General features: G+C 61.2%; 2 non-coding genes across 2 annotated transcripts; both read left to right on the top strand.

The window, feature by feature from the left end:
• Positions 1-4994: 4994 nt before the first annotated feature.
• Positions 4995-5113, top strand: LOC131872209 (5S ribosomal RNA). Its single transcript, XR_009370386.1, has one exon. It is a non-coding gene; the product is annotated as a 5S ribosomal RNA (ribosomal RNA).
• Positions 5114-12930: 7817 nt separating this feature from the next.
• Positions 12931-13049, top strand: LOC131872208 (5S ribosomal RNA). The gene has a single exon (XR_009370385.1). It is a non-coding gene; the product is annotated as a 5S ribosomal RNA (ribosomal RNA).
• Positions 13050-15548: the final 2499 nt, after the last annotated feature.

The following is a 15548-nucleotide window of genomic DNA, read 5'->3' as shown; positions in this document are numbered from 1 at the left end:
TTTGCACCTCCGATCAAGACATCGACCCCAACTTCCGAACTCGCCTCCAACGACCGAACCAGCGCCTTGGTGCGCACCTTGCAACGCACAGTGCCAACATTCGCCTTCCTGCACGTGGCAGGTCATCGGACCCAAATTCCGACCTCGCGAGTATGCCTACATATCGAATCGGTCATCGGACCCAACTTCCGACTTCATCCATACCGTAGGGTCTTTGAGGTTGGCGCGGTGCGCTCAACCCGGGGAGTCGACCCAACGAAGCATACACCTCCCCTATATAAGCTATTTGTCCGATTCCCACACCTGTGTAGCTTGCACCTCCGATCAGGACATCGACCCCAACTTCCGAACTCGACTAAAAAGACCGCACCAGCGCCTTGGTGTGCACCTTGCAACGCACAGTGTCAACATTCGCCTTCCTGCACATGGCAGGTCATCGGACCCAAATTCCGACCTCATGAGCATACCTACTAATCGAATCGGTCATCGGACCCAACTTCCGACTTCATCCATACCGTAGGGTCTTTGAGGTTGGCGCGGTGCGCTCAACCTGGGGAGTCGACCCATCGAAGCATACACCTCCCCTATATAAGCTATTTGTCCGATTCCGACACCTGTGTAGTTTGCACCTCCGCTCAGGACATCGACCCCAACTTCCGAACTCGCCTGCAACGACCGAACCAGCGCCTTGGTGCGCACCAAAAGTGCGCACTTTTGGAGGGCACTTTTCTGCGCTCCAAAGGTGCGCACTTTTGGAGGGCACTTTTTGGAGGGCACTTTTCTGCGCTCCAAAGGTGCGCACTTTTGGAGGGCACTTTTTGGAGGGCACTTTTCTGCGCTCCAAAGGTGCGCACTTTTGGAGGGCACTTTTTGGAGGGCACTTTTCTGCGCTCCAAAGGTGCGCACTTTTGGAGGGCACTTTTTGGAGGGCACTTTTCTGCGCTCCAAAGGTGCGCACTTTTGGAGGGCACTTTTTGGAGGGCACTTTTCTGCGCTCCAAAGGTGCGCACTTTTGGAGGGCACTTTTTGGAGGGCACTTTTCTGCGCTCCAAAGGTGCGCACTTTTGGAGGGCACTTTTTGGAGGGCACTTTTCTGCGCTCCAAAGGTGCGCACTTTTGGAGGGCACTTTTTGGAGGGCACTTTTCTGCGCTCCAAAGGTGCGCACTTTTGGAGGGCACTTTTTGGAGGGCACTTTTCTGCGCTCCAAAGGTGCGCACTTTTGGAGGGCACTTTTGTGCACTCCAAAGGTGCGCACTTTTGGAGGGCACTTTTCCTGTGCTCCAAAGGTGCACACCTAGGTGAGCACCTTCGACCACACCTTGTAGCACACCAAACTCTGACTTTCGACTTCATCCGCAATGCAGGGTCTTTGAGGTTGGCGCAATGCGCACAACCAGGGGAGTCGACCCATCAAACCCAACACCTCCCCTATATAAGCTATTTGTCTGATTCTCATACATGCGTAGCCTGCAGGAGCAATTAGGACATCGACCCCAACTTTCGGCTTCTAAACGAAAACAAGGTCTTTGAGGTTGGTGTAATGCGAACAACTAGGGGAGTCAACCCATCAAACCCAACACCTCCCCTATATAAGCTATTTGTCTGATTCTCATACATGTGTAGTCTACAGGAGCAATTAGGACATCGACCCCAACTTTTGACTTCTTAACGAAAACAAGGTCTTTGAGGTTGACGTAATGCGCACAACCAGGGGAGTCGACCCATCAAACCCAACACCTCCCCTATATAAGCTATTTGTCCGATTCTCATACATGTGTAGCCTGCAGGAGCCATTAGGACATTGACCCCAACTTTTGACTTCTTAACGAAAACAAGGTCTTTGAGGTTGGCGTAATGCGCACAACCAAGGGAGTTGACCCATCAAACCCAACACCTCCCCTATATAAGCTATTTGTCTGATTCTCATACATGTGTAGCCTGCAACAACGATTAGGACATCCACCCCAACTTCTGAATTCGTCTGCGTTGACCGCACCAAAGGTGCACGCCTTGGTGCTCACCAAAATCCGACTTCCGACTTCTTCTGCTATGCGGGGTCTTTGAGGTTGGCGCAGTGCGCACAACCAGGGGAGTCAACCCACCGAATGCAACACCTCCCCTATATAAGCTATTTGTCTGATTCTCATACATGCGTAGACTGCAGCAATGATTAGGACATCCACCCCAACTTTTGACTTCTTAAACAAGACAGGGTCTTTGAAGTTGGTGCAGTGCACACAACCAGGGGAGTCGACCCATCAAACGCAACACCTCCCCTATATAAAGCTATTTGTCCGATTCTCATACGTGTAGTCTGCAGCAGCGATTAGGACATCGACCCCAACTTCCGAATTCGTTTGCATTGACCGCACCAAAGGTGCACGCCTTGGTGTGCACCCTGGAGTGCACTTTGGTGCTCACCTCGGTGCACACTTTGGTGTGCACCTCGGTGTGCACCAAAGGTGCGCACCTTGGAGCGCACCAAAGGTGTACACTTTGGAGCGCACCACATAGGGTCTTTGAGAGGTTGGCGCAGTGCGCACACCAAGGTGGGTGTTGAGGTGCGTGCCGAGGTGGGTGGGTGCTAGGGTGCGCTCCATGGTGGGTGCCAGGGTGGGTGCGTGCTAGGGTGGATTCCAAAGAGGGTCATAGGGTGGGTGCCAAGGTGGGTTGGTGATATAGTGGGTTCAAAGGTGGGTACTAGGGTGGGTTCCAAGGTGGGTCACAAGTTGGGTGCCAGGATGCGTGGGTGTTAGGTTGGGTGCCAAGGTGGGCTCCTGCGTGGGTGGGTGCTAGGGTGGGTTTCAAGGTGGACGCGAGGGCGGGTGCCAAGGTGGGTAACAAGTTGGGTGTTAGGATGGGTGAGTGCTAGAGTGGGTGCCAAGGTGGGTGGGTGCTAAGGTGGATGCCAAGGTGGTTCACAGGGTGGGTGGGTTCTAGGGTGAGTTCCAAGGTGGGTCACAGGTTCAGTGCTAGGGTGGGTGTCAAGGCGGGTGTCGAGGTGCCTGGGTGCTAGGGTGTGGATGCCAATGTGGGTCATAGGGTGGGTACTAGGGTGGGCTGCAATGTGGGTGCCAAGGTGGGTAACATGCTCGGTGGGTTCTAAATTGGGTGCCAGGGTGGGTGTGCACCCACCTTGCCCGAGGTGGGTGCCAAGGTGCCAGTGTGGGTGGGTGCTAAGGTGGATGCCAAGGTGGGTGAGAAGGTGGGTGATAGGTTGAGTGGTAGGATGGGTGGGTGCCAAGATGGGTCACAGGGTGGGTGCAAGGGTGGGTAGGTGCTAGGGTTGGTGTCAGGGTGGGTGGGTGCTAGGTTGGGTTCCAAGGTGGGTGCGAGGGTGAGTGTCAAGGTGGGTCACAGGTTAGGTGCTAGGATGGGTGAGTGCTAGGGTGCAAAGGTGCCAGGGTGGGTGCTAGGATGGGTCGATGCTAGGGTGAGTGGCAAGGTGGGTCCACAAGTGTCAAGGTGGGTGCCGAGGTGGGTGCCAAGTCGGCGACTGCTATGGTGGATGCCAAGGTGGGTCACGGGGTGGGTGCCAAGTTGCTAGGTTGGGTTCCAAGGTGGGTGCCAACGTGGGTGCTAGGGTGCGTGGGTTAAAGGGTGTGTCACAACGTGGGTGCCAGGATGGGTGCGCACCCACACTGGCCAAGACGGGTGCGGGTGCAAGGTTGGGTTCCAAGCCCGGTCACAGGCTGGGTGCTAGGATGGGTGGGTGCCAAGGTGGGCACCAGGGTGGGTGCACCCACCCTGGCCAAGGTGGGTCACGGGGTGGGTCCTAGGGTGGGTAACGGGGTGGGTACTAAGGTGCGTGCCAAGGTGGGTCATAGGGTGGGTGCCAAGGTGGGCACCAGGGTGGGTGTGCACCAACCCTAGCCAGGGTAGGTCACGGGGTGGTTGTCGGGGTGGGCGTCAAGGAGCCAAGGTGGGTGGCAAGTAGCCAAGTTGCGTGCCAAGGTGGGTGTCGGGGTGGGTGCCAAGGATCCAAGGTGGGTGCCAAGGAACCAAGGTGGGTGTCTGGGTGGGTGCCGAGGTGGGAGCCAGGGTGGGTCCCAAGGTGAGTGCAAAGGTGGGTGCCAGGGTCAAGGTGAGTGCCAATGTGGGTTCCAAGGTGCCAGGGTCAGGGTGAGTGCCAATGTGGGTTCAAAGGTGCTAAGTTGGGTGCGAGGTTGGGTGCGAGGGTGGGTGGGTGCCAAGGTGTGCTAGGTGGAAGCCCGGGTGGGTCGGCATCCCATGGGTGTCGAGTTGGGTGCCTGATGGGTGCTTCTTGTCAAGTTTTAGTCGTCGGGACTCATTTCGAGCCTTAGAGGTCGTTTCTTGTCCGGTTGCCCTGTCTTCGACCTGGGAACCCAATTTTGGTCCTCGGGTCCCATTTTTTTTTGTCTCGCATCCCACTTTTGGCCTGTGGCCTTTTCGGGGTCGATTCTCGTTTTGGGCATCAGAGCATGTTTCTTCTCCTAAAACCCAATATTTGTTTATTAAGTCTCGGAACACATTTTTGTTCTCGTGGACCCATCATGGGTCTTGGAACGCATTTGTGGTCCTTGGGTCCCATTTTGCATCCCGAAACTTGTGTTTTGGTGCTTGATCCCTATTTTGGGTGCCCACCTTGCACCAAGTGCGCACCCGGGGCAAACCGAGCGCCTTGGTGCACCGGGGCAAGATCGAGCGTGCACCCGAGGCGCCCCGAACATGCACCAAGGTGCACTCGGCCCACATGTGAGCGCAGGTCGTTGCGCCCGAGGTGGTGTGTGGGCACCGCGTTGCAGACGGGACACTGCACGCACACGACGCCCCCTCCAGGTGCACGCACGTAGGCCGGGCCGGGTGCACACCCGACGCCCTAGCAAGGTGCGCGCACCCGGGCAGGGCTCACACTTGGCGAACGGGGCGCACTTCGCGAGGGAGGGTGTGCACCTCGACGGGGGTGGGTGGCCGGGGTGGATTCGCACGTGGGTCGCGGTTTGCTAAGTACACACTGCGACAAGCTCATAACGGGTGCGATCATACCAGCATTAGTGCACCGGATCCCATCAGAACTCCGCAGTTAAGCGCGCTTGGGCCGGAGTAGTACTGGGATGGGTGACCTCCCGGGAAGTCCCGGTGTTGCACCCTTTTTTAGTTTTTCGACGGGCGTCGCAATGCTATTTGAATAAACCTTTTGCCCGTTTGCGTTCTCGTCGGGGCCGGGCCGGGCCGGGGTGCGCTGCCCGCACTACCGCGCGCGCGGGGGCGACACCGAGCGCGCACCCGAGGCGCCCCGAGCACACAGGCCACGGTGCAACCCGGGCGTTGTGCGCGCACCCCGGTGCGCCCGAGGTGCTGCGCGCGCACCCAGGTGAAATCGGTGTGCACCTCGGCCAGTGCGCGCTCGGTCGAGTCGCGCACGTTGGCCAAGGTGCACGGTGATGTTTCTTACTCTAAGGTTCCGCACCAGACGCCCGGGACAGGTGAGCGAAGCTGGGCGGGGCCGGGTGCGCGGCCGGGGCAGGTGCACGCAGCTGGAGAGAGCTTTGGAGCACACTTCGGAGCGCACCAATGATGCGCTCCATTCAAAAGTTTCCTGAAAAGGCAAAAAAAGTTGAGATTATAGAATTTCCCACTTGAGAGATTGTAAAAAAAAAAAATTTAAAATGAAGGAAACGCGGGTGCCAAGGTGTGCGCAGCCCAGCCAAGGTGTGCGCACCAAGGCGCCCACCCTGGCGAAGGTGCACGCAAGGTGCGCACCCGAGGCAAACCGGACAATTAACCCAACTTTCGACTTCGCGCGCACCTTGGAGCGCACTTCGGAGCGCTCCTTGGTGCGCACCAATCTTGGGCACCTCGGAGTGCACCATGGCGCCCACCAAGGTGCGCACCCGGGGCAAACCGAGCTCCGACTTCGTGCGCACCTTGGAGCGCACGAAAGGTGCGCACCATGGCGCCCACCAAGGTGCGCAGCCCAGCCAAGGCGTGCGCATCAAGGTGCGCACCCTGGCGAAGGTGCGCACCCGGGGCAAACCGAGCTCCGACTTCGTGCGCACCTTGGAGCGCACAAAAGGTGCGCAACCCAGCCAAGGTGTGCGCACCCCGGTCAAACCGAGCTCCGAATCGTGCGCACCAGAGGTGCACGCCATCGTGCGCACCTTGGAGCACACTTCGGAGCCCTCCTTGGTGCGCGCCGATGTTGCGCACCTCGGAGCGCACCCGGGGAAAACAATGCAATTAACCCGACTTTCGACTTCGTGGGCACCTCGGAGCGCTCTCGGGTTCGCACCTCGGAGCACACCGAGGTGCGCACCTTTGATGCGCTGCCTTCACCAATTTCCAGAAAAGGCAAGAAAACATTGAGAAGGTGTGCGCACCGAGGTGCCCACCCTGGCGAAGGTGCACGCGAGGTGCGCACCCGGGGCAAACCGGGCTCCGACTTCGTGCACGCCGCACCTTGGAGCACACTTCGGAGCGCTCCTTGGTGCGCACCAGGGCGCGCAACCCAGCCGAGGTGCCCACCCCGGCGAAGGTGCACGCGAGGTGCGCACCCGGGGCAAACCGGGCTCCGACTTCGTGCACGCCATGGTGCCCACCGCGGCGAAGGTGCACGCGAGGTGCGCACCCGGGGCAAACCGGGCTCCGACTTCGTGCACGCCGCACCTTGGAGCACACTTCGGAGCGCTCCTTGGTGCGCACCATGGTGCCCACCAGGGCGCGCAACCCCGCCGAAGGTGCACGCGAGGTGCGCACCCGGGGCAAACCGGGCTCCGACTTCGTGCACGCCGCACCTTGGAGCACACTTCGGAGCGCTCCTTGGTGCGCACCATGGTGCCCACCAGGGCGCGCAACCCCGCCGAAGGTGCACGCGAGGTGCGCACCCGGGGCAAACCGGGCTCCGACTTCGTGCACGCCATGGTGCGCACCGCGGCGAAGGTGCGCACCCGGGGCAAACCGGGCTCCGACTTCGTGCACGCCGCACCTTGGAGCACACTTCGGAGCGCTCCTTGGTGCGCACCAGGGCGCGCAACCCAGCCGAGGTGCCCACCCCGGCGAAGGTGCACGCGAGGTGCGTACCCGGGGCAAACCGGGCTCCGACTTCGTGCACGCCGCACCTTGGAGCACACTTCGGAGCGCTCCTTGGTGCGCACCATGGTGCCCACCAGGCCGCGCAACCCAGCCAAGGTGTGCGCACCAAGGTGCACGCGAGGTGCGCACCCGGGGCAAACCGGGGTCCGACTTCGTGCACGCCGCACCTTGGAGCACACATCGGGGCGCTCCCGGGTTCGCACCGGCGTTGCGCACCGTGGTGGGCACCTCGGAGCACACCAAGGTGGGCAGCGAGGTGCGCACCTTTGATGCGATGCCTTCACTAATTTCCATAAAAGGCAAAAAAAAAACGAGATTTTAAAATTTCCGTTTTGAAAGATAGTGAGAAAAAGGGAATGCTGGTGCCATCTTGAGCCCGCCCTGGTGCGCAGCCCAGCCAAGGTGTGCGCACCAAGGTGCCCACCCTGGCGAAGGTGCGCGCCCGGGCAATTAATCCAACTTCCAACTTCGCGCGCGCCAGGGTGGGAGCGCACCCAACAACCGGGCCTGGGAAGAGCCAATGCGAGAAACCCCACCAAACGCTCTGACAAAAAAAGAGGGGGCGCTCCAGTAACCCCGCTTCGGAGCGCACCCTGGGCAAACCCAGCCAAGGTGCCCACCCCGGCCAAGGTGCAGGCGAGGTGCGCACCCGGGGCAAACCGGGCTCCGACAACGTGCACGCCGCACCTTGGAGCACACTTCGTAGCGCTCCCGGGTGCGCACCTCAGAGCACACCAAGGTGGGCAGCGAGGTGCGCACCTTTGATGCGCTGCCTTCACTAATTTCCAGAAAAGGCAAAAAAAAAAGGAGATTTTAAAATTTCCGTTTTGAAAGATAGTGAAAAAAACGGAACGCGCGTGCCATCTTGAGCCCGCCCTGGTGCGCAGCCCAGGTAAGGTGCCCACCCTGGCAAAGGTGCGCACCCGGGCAATTAACCCTACTTCCGACTTCGTGCGCGCCAGGGTGGCAACCGGGCCTCGGAAGAGCCAATGCGAGAAACCCCACCAAACGCTCCGACAAAAAAAGAGGCGGCGCTCCAATAACCCCGCTTCGGAGCGCAGCCGGGGCAAACCCAGCCAAGGTGCCCACCCCGACGAAGGTGCACGCGAGGTGCGCACCCGGGGCAAATCGGGCTCCGACAACGTGCACGCAGCACCTTGGAGCACACTTCGAAGCACTCCCGGGTGCCCACCGGCGTTGCGCACCGTGGTGGGCAGCGAGGTGCGCACCTTTGATGCGCTGCCTTCACTAATTTCCAGAAAAAGGCAAAAAAAAATGAGATTTTAAAATTTCCGTTTTGAAAGATAGTGAAAAAAAAGGAACGCGGGTGCCATCTTGAGCCCGCCCTGGTGCGCAGCCCAGGCAAGGCATGCGCACCAAGGTGCCCACCCGAGGTGCACACCCGGGGCAAACCGGGCTCCGACTTCGTGCAGGCCGCACCTTGGAGCACACTTCGGAGCGCTCCTTGGTGCGCACCATGGTGCCCACCAGGGCGCGCAACCCAGCCAAGGTCTGCACACCAAGGTGCCCACCCCGGCGAAGGTGCACGCGAGGTGCGCACCCGGGGCAAACCGGGCTCCGACTTCGTGCACGCCATGGTGCCCACCGCGGCGAAGGTGCACGCGAGGTGCGCACCCGGGGCAAACCGGGCTCCGACTTCGTGCACGCCGCACCTTGGAGCACACTTCAGAGCGCTCCTTGGTGCGCACCATGGTGCCCACCAGGGCGCGCAACCCAGCCAAGGTGTGCGCACCAAGGTGCACGCGAGGTGCGCACCCGGGGCAAACCGGGGTCCGACTTCGTGCACGCCGCACCTTGGAGCACACATCGGAGCGCTCCCAGGTTCGCACCAGCGTTGCGCACCTTTGATGCGCTGCCTTCACTAATTTCAAGAAAAGGCAAAAAAAAACGAGATTTTAAAATTTCCGTTCTGAAAGATAGTGAAAAAAACGGAACGCGGGTGCCATCTTGAGCCCTTCCTGGTGCGCAGCCCAGGCAAGTTGTGCGCACCAAGGTGCCCACCCTGGCGGAGGTGCGCGCCCGGGGCAATCCGGGCTCCGACTTCGTGCACTGCATGGTGCCCACCAAGGCGCGCAACCCAGCCAAGGTGCCCACCGCAGCGAAGGTGCACGCGAGGTGCGCACCCGAGGTGCACACCCGGGGCAAACCGGGCTCCGACTTCGTGCACGCCGCACCTTGGAGCACACTTCAGAGCGCTCCTTGGTGCGCACCAGGGCGCGCAACCCAGCCGAGGTGCCCACCCCGGCGAAGGTGCACGCGAGGTGCGCACCCGGGGCAAACCGGGCTCCGACTTCGTGCACGCCATGGTGCCCACCGCGGCGAAGGTGCGCACCCGGGGCAAACCGGGCTCCGACTTCGTGCACGCCGCACCTTGGAGCACACTTCGGAGCGCTCCTTGGTGCGCACCATGGTGCCCACCAGGCCGCGCAACCCAGCCAAGGTGTGCGCACCAAGGTGCACGCGAGGTGCGCACCCGGGGCAAACCGGGGTCCGACTTCGTGCACGCCGCACCTTGGAGCACACATCGGGGCGCTCCCGGGTTCGCACCGGCGTTGCGCACCGTGGTGGGCACCTCGGAGCACACCAAGGTGGGCAGCGAGGTGCGCACCTTTGATGCGATGCCTTTACTAATTTCCATAAAAGGCAAAAAAAAAACGAGATTTTAAAATTTCCGTTTTGAAAGATAGTGAGAAAAAGGGAATGCTGGTGCCATCTTGAGCCCGCCCTGGTGCGCAGCCCAGCCAAGGTTTGCGCACCAAGGTGCCCACCCTGGCGAAGGTGCGCGCCCGGGCAATTAACCCAACTTCCAACTTCGCGCGCGCCAGGGTGGGAGCGCACCCAACAACCGGGCCTGGGAAGAGCCAATGCGAGAAACCCCACCAAACTCTCTGACAAAAAAAGAGGGGGCGCTCCAGTAACCCCGCTTCGGAGCGCACCCTGGGCAAACCCAGCCAAGGTGCCCACCCCGGCCAAGGTGCAGGCGAGGTGCGCACCCGGGGCAAACCGGGCTCCGACAACGTGCACGCCGCACCTTGGAGCACACTTCGTAGCGCTCCCGGGTGCGCACCTCAGAGCACACCAAGGTGGGCAGCGAGGTGCGCACCTTTGATGCGCTGCCTTCACTAATTTCCAGAAAAGGCAAAAAAAAAAGGAGATTTTAAAATTTCCGTTTTGAAAGATAGTGAAAAAAACGGAACGCGCGTGCCATCTTGAGCCCGCCCTGGTGCGCAGCCCAGGTAAGGTGCCACCCTGGCAAAGGTGCGCACCCGGGCAATTAACCCTACTTCCGACTTCGTGCGCGCCAGGGTGGCAACCGGGCCTCGGAAGAGCCAATGCGAGAAACCCCACCAAACGCTCCGACAAAAAAAGAGGCGGCGCTCCAATAACCCCGCTTCGGAGCGCAGCCGGGGCAAACCAAGCCAAGGTGCCCACCCCGACGAAGGTGCACGCGAGGTGCGCACCCGGGGCAAACCGGGCTCCGACAACGTGCACGCAGCACCTTGGAGCACACTTCGAAGCACTCCCGGGTGCCCACCGGCGTTGCGCACCGTGGTGGGCAGCGAGGTGCGCACCTTTGATGCGCTGCCTTCACTAATTTCCAGAAAAAGGCAAAAAAAAATGAGATTTTAAAATTTCCGTTTTGAAAGATAGTGAAAAAAAAGGAACGCGGGTGCCATCTTGAGCCCGCCCTGGTGCGCAGCCCAGGCAAGGCATGCGCACCAAGGTGCCCACCCGAGGTGCACACCCGGGGCAAACCGGGCTCCGACTTCGTGCAGGCCGCACCTTGGAGCACACTTCGGAGCGCTCCTTGGTGCGCACCATGGTGCCCACCAGGGCGCACCCGAGGCAAACCGGGCTCCGACTTCGTGCACGCCGCACCTTGGAGCACACATCGGAGCGCTCCCAGGTTCGCACCAGCGTTGCGCACCTTTGATGCGCTGCCTTCACTAATTTCCAGAAAAGGCAAAAAAAAACGATATTTTAAAATTTCCGTTCTGAAAGATAGTGAAAAAAACGGAACGCGGGTGCCATCTTGAGCCCTTCCTGATGCGCAGCCCAGGCAAGTTGTGCGCACCAAGGTGCCCACCCTGGCGGAGGTGCGCGCCCGGGGCAAACCGGGCTCCGACTTCGTGCACTGCATGGTGCCCACCAAGGCGCGCAACCCAGCCAAGGTGCCCACCGCAGCGAAGGTGCACGCGAGGTGCGCACCCGAGGTGCACACCCGGGGCAAACCGGGCTCCGACTTCGTGCACGCCGCACCTTGGAGCACACTTCAGAGCGCTCCTTGGTACGCACCAGGGCGCGCAACCCAGCCAAGGTGCTCACCCCGGCGAAGGTGCACGCGAGGTGCGCACCCGGGGCAAACCGGGCTCGGACTTCGTGCACGCCGCACCTTGGAGCACACATCGGAGCGCTCCCGGGTTCGCACCAGCATTGCGCACCTTTGATGCGCTGCCTTCACTAATTTCCAGAAAAGGCAAAAAAAAGAAAAAAATGAGATTTTAAAATTTCCGTTTTGAAAGATAGTGAAAAAAACGGAACGCGGGTGCCATCTTGAGCCCGCCCTGGTGTGCAGCCCAGGCAAGTTGTGCGCACCAAGGCACCCACCCTGGCCAAGGTGGGTCACGGGGTGGGTCCTAGGGTGGGTAACGGGGTGGGTACTAAGGTGCGTGCCAAGGTGGGTCATAGGGTGGGTGCCAAGGTGGGCACCAGGGTGGGTGTGCACCAACCCTAGCCAGGGTAGGTCACGGGGTGGTTGTCGGGGTGGGCGTCAAGGAGCCAAGGTGGGTGGCAAGTAGCCAAGTTGCGTGCCAAGGTGGGTGTCGGGGTGGGTGCCAAGGATCCAAGGTGGGTGCCAAGGAACCAAGGTGGGTGTCTGGGTGGGTGCCGAGGTGGGAGCCAGGGTGGGTCCCAAGGTGAGTGCAAAGGTGGGTGCCAGGGTCAAGGTGAGTGCCAATGTGGGTTCCAAGGTGCCAGGGTCAGGGTGAGTGCCAATGTGGGTTCAAAGGTGCTAAGTTGGGTGCGAGGTTGGGTGCGAGGGTGGGTGGGTGCCAAGGTGTGCTAGGTGGAAGCCCGGGTGGGTCGGCATCCCATGGGTGTCGAGTTGGGTGCCTGATGGGTGCTTCTTGTCAAGTTTTAGTCGTCGGGACTCATTTCGAGCCTTAGAGGTCGTTTCTTGTCCGGTTGCCCTGTCTTCGACCTGGGAACCCAATTTTGGTCCTCGGGTCCCATTTTTTTTTGTCTCGCATCCCACTTTTGGCCTGTGGCCTTTTCGGGGTCGATTCTCGTTTTGGGCATCAGAGCATGTTTCTTCTCCTAAAACCCAATATTTGTTTATTAAGTCTCGGAACACATTTTTGTTCTCGTGGACCCATCATGGGTCTTGGAACGCATTTGTGGTCCTTGGGTCCCATTTTGCATCCCGAAACTTGTGTTTTGGTGCTTGATCCCTATTTTGGGTGCCCACCTTGCACCAAGTGCGCACCCGGGGCAAACCGAGCGCCTTGGTGCACCGGGGCAAGATCGAGCGTGCACCCGAGGCGCCCCGAACATGCACCAAGGTGCACTCGGCCCACATGTGAGCGCAGGTCGTTGCGCCCGAGGTGGTGTGTGGGCACCGCGTTGCAGACGGGACACTGCACGCACACGACGCCCCCTCCAGGTGCACGCACGTAGGCCGGGCCGGGTGCACACCCGACGCCCTAGCAAGGTGCGCGCACCCGGGCAGGGCTCACACTTGGCGAACGGGGCGCACTTCGCGAGGGAGGGTGTGCACCTCGACGGGGGTGGGTGGCCGGGGTGGATTCGCACGTGGGTCGCGGTTTGCTAAGTACACACTGCGACAAGCTCATAACGGGTGCGATCATACCAGCATTAGTGCACCGGATCCCATCAGAACTCCGCAGTTAAGCGCGCTTGGGCCGGAGTAGTACTGGGATGGGTGACCTCCCGGGAAGTCCCGGTGTTGCACCCTTTTTTAGTTTTTCGCCGGGCGTCGCAATGCTATTTGAATAAACCTTTTGCCCGTTTGCGTTCTCGTCGGGGCCGGGCCGGGCCGGGGTGCGCTGCCCGCACTACCGCGCGCGCGGGGGGCGACACCGAGCGCGCACCCGAGGCGCCCCGAGCACACAGGCCACGGTGCAACCCGGGCGTTGTGCGCGCACCCCGGTGCGCCCGAGGTGCTGCGCGCGCACCCAGGTGAAATCGGTGTGCACCTCGGCCAGTGCGCGCTCGGTCGAGTCGCGCACGTTGGCCAAGGTGCACGGTGATGTTTCTTACTCTAAGGTTCCGCACCAGACGCCCGGGACAGGTGAGCGAAGCTGGGCGGGGCCGGGTGCGCGGCCGGGGCAGGTGCACGCAGCTGGAGAGAGCTTTGGAGCACACTTCGGAGCGCACCAATGATGCGCTCCATTCAAAAGTTTCCTGAAAAGGCAAAAAAAGTTGAGATTATAGAATTTCCCACTTGAGAGATTGTAAAAAAAAAAAATTTAAAATGAAGGAAACGCGGGTGCCAAGGTGTGCGCAGCCCAGCCAAGGTGTGCGCACCAAGGCGCCCACCCTGGCGAAGGTGCACGCAAGGTGCGCACCCGAGGCAAACCGGACAATTAACCCAACTTTCGACTTCGCGCGCACCTTGGAGCGCACTTCGGAGCGCTCCTTGGTGCGCACCAATCTTGGGCACCTCGGAGTGCACCATGGCGCCCACCAAGGTGCGCACCCGGGGCAAACCGAGCTCCGACTTCGTGCGCACCTTGGAGCGCACGAAAGGTGCGCACCATGGCGCCCACCAAGGTGCGCAGCCCAGCCAAGGCGTGCGCATCAAGGTGCGCACCCTGGCGAAGGTGCGCACCCGGGGCAAACCGAGCTCCGACTTCGTGCGCACCTTGGAGCGCACAAAAGGTGCGCAACCCAGCCAAGGTGTGCGCACCCCGGTCAAACCGAGCTCCGAATCGTGCGCACCAGAGGTGCACGCCATCGTGCGCACCTTGGAGCACACTTCGGAGCCCTCCTTGGTGCGCGCCGATGTTGCGCACCTCGGAGCGCACCCGGGGAAAACAATGCAATTAACCCGACTTTCGACTTCGTGGGCACCTCGGAGCGCTCTCGGGTTCGCACCTCGGAGCACACCGAGGTGCGCACCTTTGATGCGCTGCCTTCACCAATTTCCAGAAAAGGCAAGAAAACATTGAGAAGGTGTGCGCACCGAGGTGCCCACCCTGGCGAAGGTGCACGCGAGGTGCGCACCCGGGGCAAACCGGGCTCCGACTTCGTGCACGCCGCACCTTGGAGCACACTTCGGAGCGCTCCTTGGTGCGCACCAGGGCGCGCAACCCAGCCGAGGTGCCCACCCCGGCGAAGGTGCACGCGAGGTGCGCACCCGGGGCAAACCGGGCTCCGACTTCGTGCACGCCATGGTGCCCACCGCGGCGAAGGTGCACGCGAGGTGCGCACCCGGGGCAAACCGGGCTCCGACTTCGTGCACGCCGCACCTTGGAGCACACTTCGGAGCGCTCCTTGGTGCGCACCATGGTGCCCACCAGGGCGCGCAACCCCGCCGAAGGTGCACGCGAGGTGCGCACCCGGGGCAAACCGGGCTCCGACTTCGTGCACGCCGCACCTTGGAGCACACTTCGGAGCGCTCCTTGGTGCGCACCATGGTGCCCACCAGGGCGCGCAACCCCGCCGAAGGTGCACGCGAGGTGCGCACCCGGGGCAAACCGGGCTCCGACTTCGTGCACGCCGCACCTTGGAGCACACTTCGGAGCGCTCCTTGGTGCGCACCAGGGCGCGCAACCCAGCCGAGGTGCCCACCCCGGCGAAGGTGCGTACCCGGGGCAAACCGGGCTCCGACTTCGTGCACGCCGCACCTTGGAGCACACTTCGGAGCGCTCCTTGGTGCGCACCATGGTGCCCACCAGGCCGCGCAACCCAGCCAAGGTGTGCGCACCAAGGTGCACGCGAGGTGCGCACCCGGGGCAAACCGGGGTCCGACTTCGTGCACGCCGCACCTTGGAGCACACATCGGGGCGCTCCCGGGTTCGCACCGGCGTTGCGCACCGTGGTGGGCACCTCGGAGCACACCAAGGTGGGCAGCGAGGTGCGCACCTTTGATGCGATGCCTTCACTAATTTCCATAAAAGGCAAAAAAAAAACGAGATTTTAAAATTTCCGTTTTGAAAGATAGTGAGAAAAAGGGAATGCTGGTGCCATCTTGAGCCCGCCCTGGTGCGCAGCCCAGCCAAGGTGTGCGCACCAAGGTGCCCACCCTGGCGAAGGTGCGCGCCCGGGCAATTAACCCAACTTCCAACTTCGCGCGCGCCAGGGTGGGAGCGCACCCAACAACCGGGCCTGGGAAGAGCCAATGCGAGAAACCCCACCAAACGCTCTGACAAAAAAAGAGGGGGCGCTCCAGTAACCCCGCTTCGGAGCGCACCCTGGGCAAACCCAGCCAAGGTGCCCACCCCGGCCAAGG

This window comes from Cryptomeria japonica, unplaced genomic scaffold (genome assembly GCF_030272615.1).
Source record: "Cryptomeria japonica unplaced genomic scaffold, Sugi_1.0 HiC_scaffold_533, whole genome shotgun sequence".
In the NCBI taxonomy this organism is placed as follows: Eukaryota; Viridiplantae; Streptophyta; class Pinopsida; order Cupressales; family Cupressaceae; genus Cryptomeria; species Cryptomeria japonica.
Note: the sequence above shows the minus strand (reverse complement) of the source record. Positions and strands in the feature narration are given on the sequence as shown.